This window comes from Micropterus salmoides, unplaced genomic scaffold (genome assembly GCF_014851395.1).
Source record: "Micropterus salmoides isolate LMB-PRFRI ecotype aquatic unplaced genomic scaffold, ASM1485139v1 Ms_hic_scaffold_1690, whole genome shotgun sequence".
Classification (NCBI taxonomy): Eukaryota; Metazoa; Chordata; class Actinopteri; order Centrarchiformes; family Centrarchidae; genus Micropterus; species Micropterus salmoides.
Genome location: NW_024040808.1, coordinates 1 through 11,840, shown reverse-complemented (window position 1 = coordinate 11,840; position 11,840 = coordinate 1). Strand labels below are relative to the sequence as shown.

The following is an 11,840-nucleotide window of genomic DNA, read 5'->3' as shown; positions in this document are numbered from 1 at the left end:
GCCAGAATTTATCGAGCGGCAGCCAATCAGAGCGCCCCTTTTAGGGCGAGCCTCCGCGGCGCTCAGCCAATCAGAGGCGCGGAACAGGACCCGTGCCTCCTAGTTGTGCAGCGTTGCTGTCACGTGACGCTGGGAAAAGGAATGCCAACATGGACCCGTGGCAAGGACGGGCTGTGAGCGTGCCACGACAATAACACGACGAGGAAAGCAGCACACACGGACCTCTGGAAACCATCGACGGCCGCTCTCTCCGCCGAGCCTCCGAACCGCACACGGTAGGTCCAGACAAATATCGGGGATCTTCTGCTCGGATCATCCGGAGAGACAGAGGAGCAGCGTTATAAATAGAACATTTTGACCCAGCCGAACTTGAGACTCGTGGATTCCTGTGCTGGCGGGTCACCGTGCTGCTCGTCCTTTACAGAAGCAGCCAGTACGCGGTTTCTCTCCGCTGGCAGGCCGATCGTTGGCCCGGGTTAGTTGTCCTCCCCATACGCTCATGGGCGCGTCAGTGCGGGCCGTGTTTACCCAGCGCCCAGCTCTGCACGACGGAAAGTCTGAGGCCCTGCTGCAACATGTGCCTGCTCTGACAGCAGCAGCTCAGCCTTTAGATAAGCAAATGGGACGCAGCTATCTGGACTCTCATTTGAAGTCTGCGGACCTAATAGGAATCGTAGTTGCCCCCCCCCCCCCCCCCTTTCTTACACTACAAATGTGCATGTGCAAGTTTCCATTATAGGCCTTTTATAAAAGATCTTTTACCACTGCCTGACTTCATGTACATATGTAAACAGCTGAATGACATCTGGCCAGTGCTAGCAGATTTTAGAGATGAAGAGGGACCTTTTAAATATTGAAGACTCAGGGGGAATATTCCTTTAAGGGGGCAGTATATTTGACAACACAAAGTTTAAAAGATGGAATATCTAATGTCAGGAGGAAGTGGCCTGCACGACAACTAAAGGCATGTGCAGTGATTACCGCGTTTTAGCAACTTGTTTAGAGGCCTTGTGTCAGAATGTAGTTTAAGACCTGAAATCTTTTAGTTATATTTTGCTCACATGGTGCGTAATTCCTAGTGAAGTTATGATGATGGAGTTGAAGATGATGAAGTTGGATTAAATCAAACTACCACAAGTTAGGTATTATTTTACCATAGAGCAACCTTTGCACTCACTTCATGGGAACTTAGAGGTGGGGTTCATACACAAGGCTCAGTAGGGGCCCCAACAGCTAATTTTTGTCCCAGCCCCCCCAGACAAGTTAATCTGGCCATGAGCTGGTTGACCAGCCACACGGTTGGTAGTTTGATCCCTGGCTCCTGTTCTGTCTACATGCCGAAGTGTCTTTGAGCAGGACACTGAACCCAAACTCTCTACTGATGAGTGTAAGGTATCGAAACGTTGGTCTGTGGAAGGGCTTCAGTATTACTGTTTATTCACTTAAGCAGAATCACGATGGGATGGACAGTTCACAAACTTTAAAACAAATTTAAGACAGAACTTTATTGTCTACCAAAGTGGAAAGGTGTCTTTGGCCCACCTGGCAAGCAATCCAATATTAGACACAAAAATGAAGAGAGGGGAAATCCACTTTTGCCAGAAGTGATTTCTTGAATATGTTCTTTGTTGTCAGAGGCACCCTGTAGCACCTACCTTTTAAAGTTTAAATTCCAGCCATTGAGGTAAATGCATAACTGCTGATGCACTTTTACTTTCTGCTGGGAAATAAAATCCAGTCTCATTCTTGCCTTTGCAGATTTGTGTAATCCCACTTCTGGATAGTGTTTCCTCGACATCCTGTCTTCTGCGTTCGGCCTGGATCAATGGTGTCTCTCAGCAGCAGAACGCTGACTTTGGAGAATGACCTGTTCAGGGACAGCAGCAGCAGCAGCAGCCTGTTCTCCCTCGGCCAGGGGGACGGAGCGCACAGCGAGGGGGACAGTTTGGCCTCGTGCGACAGCCCTGAGGCCAGGGAGCCGGGGGCTATGCGCAGCTCCAGCCCTGGAGAGGAGGAAGATGAGGAGGAGGAGGAAGAAGACGAAGATGAGGAGGAGCATCTGCATATTCTCCTCGGAGCAGTGGGAGAAGAGGAACCTGCGAGTCAGGAGCCTAAGCTGCCAGAGTTTTCTTTCCATCCCTCTTCCCCATTCTCGCCGACCCTGGAGGACATAGAGGAGTTCTTGAGGGAAAAGATGGAACTAGTCAAAGAGGGCTTCTGGCCCCTAAAGAGGAGGCCTCCCCTGTCCCATGCAGTGACTCGCCATCCTCCACTGCGCTCCTGGCTGTGTCCTCAGAGACTTCCAGTGACCAAGGGACTAGTACCTCCCATTGCACTTCAAACCCAAACACCCCTCAGAACGAGCAGAACAGCCCCAGCCCAGCTGACCCTTCCCCTTCTGTCCAAGTTAACTCCTCACCATCCACCTTAACCCCACCAATGCTCCTGGGCAGTCCGCTGGTCCTCCAGCTCCAGCCCCTACCTCTGGCCCAGCCTCAGACCCCAGCAGGCTCTCCTCCTGGGGCCCAAAGTGGCGTTTGGCTCACTCATCTGGTCATGGGGCTCCAGGGTGCGGCAGGACGAAATGTCACCCTGCTGGCCCCTCAGGTGTCCTCCACCCCCACCACATTGTTATCACTAAATAGTGGAGATACCAAGTCAGCTGACCAGAAGTACGTGAAGATCGCCCCTCTGCCTATCACCATGAGAACTATAGAGATCACGGGTGTGACTGGGGTCGGGGGGCCGGGCAGTGGTCTGTTGAAGGCTGTGGCCCCGCGTATGACCAGAGTGCCGCCTACAGAGAGGGTCCATAAGTGCTCCCATCCAGGCTGTGAGAAGATGTACACCAAAAGCAGCCATCTGAAGGCTCACTTCCGCCGGCATACGGGAGAGAAACCCTACACGTGTAGCTGGCCTGAGTGTGGCTGGAGGTATGTGGCTCTTCCCATGTGTACCACTTTTTAACTGTAAATACTACATTTATCATGGAGATTTAAGGAATACACCAAGCTTTTGGAGATTTTCCCACTGGTCAATGCAAAGGGCTGCAGGTAGTAGTGAGATGGTGAAACACGAACCAGGAAGTCCAGGCAGAGAAACAGATCCAGGAGTTTGCAGGGGGCTCACATGTCAAAACATGCAGGGTGGTTTATAATACTATAAGGAAGACTTAACAACTCTGGAACATTACCATAGTGACAGTCATTTTGTCTCATACTGGAGTGTAGCTTCCATATATTTGTCAGGTTTCAGCCTCAAGTGCCTTCAAACCTCAAATGGTGAAATGAAGGAAATTTGTCAGTTGTCATTATGTATAATACTTACTATGTAAGAAACATTACAGTCTGAAATCAGTGATATTTTGTAATGACTTCACTGATTACTCATAATTGTTGAATAATTTTCCTTTCAGTAAATTAACTGATTCACTGAGTATTTGTTTCAGCACAAAATGAACATTGCAAGATTACAGGAGTATATCAACGTTCTGGAAGATTTTCCCAGGGCTGATACAGTCATCTGCTAACGTTAGCCAGCGTAAGAGGGCTGAATAGTAATTAAAGAGCACTTCTAAAAGCATTTTTTTTCAAACTATATAATTCACCAATCCACATCCTTAGCTGCATACCTACCATATTCTGCTGCTTATGAAAGCACAAGACAGGAACTAAAACTTGAGCTCAGGGTGAACGTGGATGCGATCCTGCCATCACTCAACATGTGCTGAGTCTGAATCTCTCCATCACTGATCCCCTGTTCCCAACATAAGAACCAGCCAGTAGTTTACAGTATAGTGAGGATCACATTGATATTTCAGGCCTTTGTCAGTCATCATCAGAGGTGTAGTGTGATTGCTGTAATTTGCATTGCATTGTGGGACTTTTAGCAAAAACTCTGCTTTTTTCTGTCCATGATGGAAACTTTTGAGTGCACTCATCAGTGTAGTAACTAGGGGATACACAGTTTTGGTGAGTTTGACTAGTAGGGTAAAAATGTTATTTTATTATTTATTAATTTTATATACAGTCTATGGTAAAAATGTTTGTAGGAGTCCTCAAAAAGCCTACTACGATGTGTGAATTATTTATAACAGGTCCACAGCAGTGTTCTTTCTGGGGGCCTAGAACTCTTGGCCCTTGAACACCAGAGTTAGGTCAGGCCTGGGACTGTTCTCATCACTTAGCAGAAAATTAGCCAGTGTGCTAATGTGTCTCTCTGTTACTGTGTTCCTAACTTCACCCACCTGCTCCTGTGTTGCCAGATTCTCCCGATCCGACGAACTGTCTCGTCACCGCCGCTCTCACTCCGGCATCAAGCCGTACGAGTGCTCGCTGTGCGAGAAGAAGTTCGCCCGCAGTGATCACTTATCCAAACACATGAAGGTCCACCGCAGCTCCAGGCCCAGCAGGATTATCAGAGCCACTGTGTGATACCTTCAGCTGGCCTAAACCTTGCCCTGCACCTATCCAGCCTGCCCTGGCCTGGGGGGGTCTCTCTCAGGACTTTTGGTGCTTCACAAGCAGAACTTTCAGAAGAATCTTGAGAGCTGGCTACTGTTGTCCCCTCATAGTTTCCTTCCTGTCACTCCTCCCTGGTGTTTATCTTCCACTGTTCCTTCTGAGCAGCTTGTCTTATACTGAGCTCCTCACCTCAGGAAGAAACTCAGCTGAAAGTGGATTTCCTGGCCTTTATACACACACACACACACACACACACACACACAAAAACAAAGACAAAACAGCTAACAGGAGACCGTCTCACAGAGGCCCCTCTTGCAGCCATTACTTGCACTACTGTTCCTGTTCCCAAGCTACCAGGTGCTGTTGGAAGCAGGGGGTAACCAGTAATAGGAGTGTATGTAATTCTATAATCTTGTTTCTACTTTTGTGATCGCCCTTCTTCCTCAAAGCCAGTCTTCAGGGTCCACATGGATAAAGCTTCCCAATGTTTTAGTACGTTGCTGAAGTGCAAATTTACGCTGCGTCACATTTATTGTGACGTGTTCTAATCATAAGACTTGCAACTGTTTTTACAGAGGGTGAAATGATGATTAAAGCAGCAGAATCTCCTCTAAATGCTTTGATTTTGAGAGTTACAGTTAATTCTGAACGAACAGCATGACTCTTCAATGATATTAGGAGTAAATGCTGAGATGTTTTTGTCAGAACTTGTGTAAATTTGTGGCTTTGCTCACAATTTGGCCAAGCTGAGAAGAACTTCTGTTTTATGCATCCAACCCTGGCCTTTTATTGCATTTGTCCAATCATTATGCACCCTGTTTTGACCCGTATGCCTTTGCTCAGCCCCAGTATGCCCTAATCTCCATTGATGCCTTTGCCCCTATCACAAAACCTCACATGATCCTCCTGTTATCATATGACTGCTCTTATTTAACTGTGATTCTGAACCAACCAAACCAGAAATTCCTGTTGTGGCCCTGTGAGAGCATGAAAACGACACCTTTGGTGCGTGACAGTTTATAAGCTCTTTGTTCTCTGAAATTCTCTTGAAATCATTGTGCAGCCGACTTATGCGGCCTAGAAAACAACTCTTGTCTATGTGTAACGTGGGCTCAATGGTGAAAAAATGACATGAAACACTGCTCTCTTATTTACAGTAGCAGTTACTGTATAGCAGCAAGAAAAGCTAATAGCTGGAAAGGCAGCTAACGTCTATTCAATCATCTCTATTAGCACAGTCAATATAATGTGTACTGAACATAAAGGACAAAGATAACGTGTACAGCTTGTAGCCTCTATATAGATGTTTTTTTAATCAAAGAAATTTCAATCAGTGCATTAAGCTATTCAGTCGTGTTTCTGGAGAGGATTTTGGTCCGTTAAATAAGTTTGATTGTAGCTGTGGAATGTCAGACTGATTATGGTTTGGGATTTGGAGTCCCATTCTACCCATTCACAAACCATTAAGCTGAGTCTGCTGGTCTTAAGTGCACTTGTGTTAGTGAAACATTGTATTGTGCTCTTATGGCAATTCCATAAAACGTACCGGAGCCATAACATGCCAAAAGAAAAAAGCATATTTTCTAAGGAAGGTTAAACTGCACGGTGCAGTCACTATTATCATTTCTTCCTGGAGCTCAACACTTTGGTGCTTGTTAACCTACCAGTGCTCCACATGAAGAGACTGTATAACTGACAGCATGATGCTTCACATAACTGGATTGTCTCTGTTGATCCAGCAGACACGTACTTAATACGAACAGTAGGCTACTGGCAATCTTAACTTAGCTCGAGCAACATTGGTGCTTTTGGATAAACTCAAAAGTAGAGTACTTCTGCATGTAGCAGTACACTGCAATCACCCTCAGATCTTTGTCACTTAGCATTATGGGTACATTAGGTTTCACTCTTAAAACCAACTATGCGCAGTAATGTAGAAATCCATTCAAAGCAGACAGACTGGCAGATGTGTTTATCTGTCTGAACCAATACTGTCTTTGTGTCTGAGCCTCCCCAGGCTGCTTCTACTGACCTACATCCAGACCTGTATTCTCTCATCATCATCATCATCATCCAATTCTCTCTCTGTTTTCTCTCTCAGTCCTGCCGGTATATCTGGTTGAACACAGGCTGTGTTATTATTATTTTTTTTTGAATAACAGAAATGCTATTTTCCTATTTGCAAAAATAAAAAGCAAAAAATGAAAATGCTGGTATCAATTGCTTTGTTATTTGAGCAAGGCTTTTTGAAATGAACTGTTACTGCAAATATGAGATCATATGAGAGATTATCGCAGAATGGAAGCTCATGCAAGTGCTGGAAATTTGACGGTTACAGAAGTGGTGTAGAAAAAAGTGTTATTTTTAACACCCACTACCATATGACATAATGCTGTGATAAAAAAGCTCAGATAAACTCACTTTCTGCAACACGCCCTGCCCCAAACAACAGTGACAGTTAGTGACTTGCTGGTGAACATACTGGAGCACTTAGCAGCTAAAGAGATACATATTTCGCTCAGGAGCTGTTTCAAACCGAGCTACACTACTCCAAATGAATGCAAATTTTTTTGTCACTGTTGGATGTATAGTTTGCTAACATGTTCTTCACAACATCTGGACGGTAATGTAATGTGTTTTTCAGCGTGTTTTCAGCTTGTTCTGCTGCCCTCAAACACTACATGTTAATAATTAACAGGCACTATATATTAAAACAATGGACATCTGTCTGTCAAAGTGCTTTACAAATATGAAGAAGCCAATACAAATGCAAAAATACTTCAGAAAAATAGATAAATTAAAATTGAAAAGACAATTGATATTAAAAACACGACTAAAACAATGAAATGATTACTTGGTTAAAAACTTAAGGTCAGATAAAAAGTAGTGAGGATTACGATTGTAAAGGTTTAAAAAGCCTCAGAGAACAGGAATGTCTTAAGACTTATTCCAGGCATGAGGAGCATAAAAATAAAATTGCTGCTTCTCCATGTTTTGTTCTTATGAAGGGAACTGTAAGAGGTCCAGTATCTGAAGCTGCCTTATAAGTGAGCAACAAAACCTTGAACTTGATTCTTTCATTCACTGGAAGCCAGTGACGTGAACTCAGAACTGGAGTTATGTGATCAGATTTCCTAGTCCTGGTTAAAACTCTAGTAGCGGCGTTCTGAATGAGCTGGAGTTGTCTAATCGAGCTTTCAGAGAGGCCCGTGAAAACACTGTTACAATAATCCAGTTTACTAAAAATGAATGCATGTATACTGTATACTACTTTTCAAGGTCCTCCTTGGACATAAGATTCTTACTTATTGTTGCGTGTAAAGTGATAGTAAGCTGATTTTGTAATGGTTTTGATGTGGCTGTTAAGATTTTAATCTGAATCAATGATTATACCGAGATTTCTGACTTGAGTTTTGGTTGTTAGTGAAAGGGATTCAAGGTGAGCAGAAACTTTAAGTCTCTCCTCTTTGGCACCTAAGACAATAACTTCAGTTTTATTCATATTGAGTTGCAGGAAATAGCAGAGCATACAGTTGTTAATTTCTTCAATACATTTGGTTAGTGGATTATATTCATCAGATGATAATGCCATGTAGATCTGGGTGCAGCCATGTAGCCAAAATCTCTGAATGAAGCATTAAGTAGAATTCTTAGATACTTGTACTTTATTCATATTTCCGCTATTTTATACCTCTACTTCAATACATTTCAGAAAGAAGTGAACTTTTTACAACCATATTATATAAATTACTTTGTAGATTAAACTTGCTGTAATGGTTACATTACAAAATACATGACATATGGTCTTATAGGTTTAACATGTTAGCATATAGTTGCCTTCAAATGCTGCAGAGGGTTAGGGTGCGCCTCGTAGAAACCAAACTTTCATTTAGAGACGTGTTTCTGGTGACTCATTTCCAATGTTCACTCTTTTAGCTCTGTCTTTACCAACTTTTAAGAAGTATAGAGACTTTAGCCGCTAAATACTCCACTATGTTGACCAGCTAGTAACTCAATTTATAAGTCTGCTGTTTGGTTAACTTAAATGAGTAAAAATGTATATTAATTACTCTTCATTTAATAGCTGTAAATTACCAGCATCCAGAAATAAACCTGCAATATTTACTGTTTTACCCACTAACCCTCTTTCATAATGTAGAAATGAACCTCCAAATACTGCTTAGCTTTGCTGTCACGTGGGTCAAAGTCATTATGTCGCCTCACAAATTCATTGTGTCTCCTCCTCTCTACTTAGTGAGTGGCAGGCTAACCATATCAGGGCCACTCCAGTGAGTCTCTCAATAAAAAACTGCTGCAGGCAGGTTTCAATCCTGTAATCACTTTCCAAAGCTGATCTGACTGCCGCAGTATGGTGCGTGTTGTCTTCAATTCAGCTCAGTGCTGAAGAAAACAGAGAGGAAGCTGCAGCTCTATCTGCATGCACATCCAGCTGTTGGTGCTGTCCAGTTGTTTCTGGCTGTGAGGGAGCACCCAGAGGAAACTGGGACCTGCTTTTAAAGCAAAGATCTGTGTTGCCTCTTTTCCTGCCATACTCTTTCACACTGTTGCTAATCTGGGATGATGCCGTAAATAATGCTCTTCCAGGTCCTGTTTTGATTCATTTCAGTGCCGCTGAAATCTGTGATTGGTTCGTTCTTTGGTTTTTATGTTTCAATACCAAATCGGAAAAAACAAACAACAAACATCTGTTTTTGATTTTCTGTTTTAAAACCAAAACGGAAAAACAACCCAGCTGCATTCTATTCTATCTATGACTGGAGTTGTATCCCTACTGGTTTTCAAACTAACTTGCTGCTCTACACGTGCACCTGTTGTTTGCAACAGCTGTGGTCTACGTCAGGCTCCTCTCTCTCACCCTATACGCTCTAGCGCCCGCTTCCTCTCCGGAGATAGACCTACTATGAGTTGTGTTGCCAGTGGAACCGGTATTATGCTGAGTTTTGCATGCACCTCCAAATACTGCTTTTAAATGCTATAATATCCTTCGTGGGGTTCATCAACGGTGATAAATGATTCGAAGTATATATTTTTTGAACGTTTAGAGTCGTTAATATTTTATTACACTTAGTAGAAGTAGCATTCATTGAGATTCAGCTAAAAGACGTGGTGATTACCGTGTTTGATCAATGAGCACAGCAAAGAGGTGGGTGCAGAATTCGGCAGAACAGATGTGTTATGCTACCTGCCCAGATTTGCATCCACCTCTTTTCTCAGCATATATGAGTGTTACCACCCACGAGGTGCATTCAAGTCTCTACAGGCAGGCAGAATTCGGCACAACAAGACTGATGGTCACTAACCAAGTTATATATATCATCATGCATTGTGCTGATAGAAAAACCGGATTGTCCAACGGCAATGACGCAATTAACGATTGGGGTAGTGTCTGAAAGTGTTGTTTTATTAATGCGATGGTCTAAATTAATAAACATTTAGAGGATGGTCTGGCAATTAAAAAGGAACGTATTTTGAGAATTTATTAAATGTTTTCTCCTCCATCCTTTATCCTTTCCCTCTTCCTTCTTCTCTCTGGCCTTGTAAAAACCAAACTGAAGTCATGGAAACAAGCACACATATCTCATTATTAATAATGGACCAGGTGATGAACCCACAGAGAATTATCACCCGACTCTGCGGTTCCTCATAGTCCTCTGAAGTGTTTTAGCGTCTTTAAACATTTTTTATGTTTTAGCAGCTGGTCAACATAGAGGAGCATTTAGCAGAAAGAGCCAGATACTTTGATGAGGAGCTGGTGGAGACAGAGAGACACAGAGCTAACAGAGAGAGAATTCTGGATATTCATTTGGTGGCCACAAACACGACTCCAGGTGAACGCTGATATTGTTCTGTATCTGCAAGGACTTTTGTTTGCCAACATGTTAGCCATAACAACTATATAAGGTTATAACATATCACTGCAGCTTGTGTCACTGCCCCAAAGTGGCCAATACAAATGTATTAATGTTGCTTAACGACAGCATGACAGCCTGGAATCTTGAGCTAATAACATGAAAGGTTCCGCACATTCACATTGATTAACAAGAATTTACTGTGTAAATTCAGATTCTAAAGGCGGGGGGGAATGTAGATTTATTCCTCTGCTGTGATGAGTCACTCAGGCAGCATGTCAATCCAGCACCATGGCTCTATAAATAATTACCCACTGGTCTTTAACGGCATCACATTATGGGCTGAATAGTCAGTGTTTTTGGCTGAATGTCTAACTCCTAGGATTGATTCTATGCTCTGATTGGCTGCCATTAAGTGCAGCCAAACATATATGCAGAACTTGGATTTGTTTTTGCATATAGTGAGGATATGATGTATCTTTACTGAGAGATAATGTATTCTAACTTAGGGACACTTTTCTAGCTGCTGCAGAAGTCAATTCTCCCTTCAGCTGTGCCCATGACACCTGCTCAATGTGTCATTTAAAGGTGTGCTTGTAGTAATGTCTTGATGTTGGTCTATTATATTTTGTATGTCAACAAACATACATCACAATTGTATGGCTTCAAACATGGTTAAACTGAGTTAAGCTGCATGTTTAATCTGTGTTCACACCTGACAACACCAAAATGAATGCCTACACTAAGTCAGACAAACACCACCGACTGGTTGACGGTGGTGTGACAGTGCTGTGATTTGCTGCCACCTGGTGTTTAATCTGAAAATTAAACATTTCTACTGTAGGTGTCTGAAGAGAATGATTTTATGTTGCTAATGACTGAATTATAAACTATAAATCACCACAGTAAGGTTTATCATGTTGTATGATTAGGGCCCGAGCAAGAAACATGCGAGGACCCTATTGAAATTGTAAGGATTATTCTCTCTTTCTTTCTCCCAATGAATCCCACTTTTGATGGCCTAAATGTCCCCGCAAACCCACAAAACTTTGCACACACGCCAGGCGTGGCGAAAAATAATGTATTTTAAGGGTCTCGCACATGGGTGTGGCAAAATGGCTCCACAGCGCCACCTTCAAAGTTGGAAAAAATTAGTCCCCATGCCACAGTCAACCTACATGCACGAAAATTTCTACGGACATCAAGACACACACAAAAGCCTCAAGAACCCATATCCTAAACTCAACGGGAAGTGAGCCATTTTGAATTGAAAGTGCGATTTTAACCCATTTTTCACCGTTTACAGGGTGCGTACTTTAACGAACTCCTCCTACAGAATTAATCTAATTGGCTTCAAATTTCTGCTGTGCCTTCTAAAGGCATTGACAATGAAAAGTTGTGCTATCTGTGTGTTTTCGTCAATGGGCGTGTCCATGGAATGGAGTCTAAAATCGATGATTCACCATGAAACAGGAAGTTGTTATAACTTCTCACATCTGCACCAAAC

The 11,840-nt window shown here is 43.1% G+C and overlaps 1 pseudogene; it reads left to right on the top strand.

Annotated features, from left to right (window-relative positions):
- Positions 1 to 204: 204 nt before the first annotated feature.
- LOC119906605 lies at positions 205 to 6,671 on the top strand (annotated as a pseudogene).
- The last annotated feature ends 5,169 nt before the right edge of the window (positions 6,672 to 11,840 follow it).